The sequence below is a fragment of the Sinocyclocheilus grahami genome, unplaced genomic scaffold (genome assembly GCF_001515645.1).
Source record: "Sinocyclocheilus grahami isolate Dianchi unplaced genomic scaffold, SAMN03320097.WGS_v1.1 scaffold2566.1, whole genome shotgun sequence".
Lineage (NCBI taxonomy): Eukaryota > Metazoa > Chordata > Actinopteri > Cypriniformes > Cyprinidae > Sinocyclocheilus > Sinocyclocheilus grahami.
This window is the reverse complement of record NW_015507745.1, coordinates 47,502-47,805: the sequence shown is the minus strand read 5'-3', so window position 1 is coordinate 47,805 and position 304 is coordinate 47,502. Positions and strand designations below refer to the sequence as shown.

Here is a 304-nt window from a genome sequence, read left to right as displayed (position 1 = left end):
TTCCTGGGGTGTTACAGAGTCATCTGACAAGCACAAATCCAACAAGTAGTGTTTTACCAAACACAACAACATCCCATAAACCTTGAGTTTCCATTAACATTCCCTCTTATCTCTTTTTGTCTCATTCAAACAAAACAGTTCTTTAAACCTTTGAATCATAAGATTAAGCAATGAAAATACATAAACAAGGAAAATAAGAAATAAAAAATATATAAAAACATCATAAAAAAATAAATGAACAACCAAATTGTATAAATGGTAAATGATAAAAAAAAACAAACAATAAAATACATAAAAGGCTAAT

General features: G+C 27.0%; 1 protein-coding gene across 1 annotated transcript in view; it reads left to right on the top strand.

Moving 5' to 3' along the window:
- The window catches only part of LOC107575317 (zinc finger protein 22-like), a 2,120-nt gene that overhangs the window by 1,061 nt on the left and 755 nt on the right, over positions 1-304 (top strand). The gene's annotated exons all lie outside the window — the stretch shown is intronic.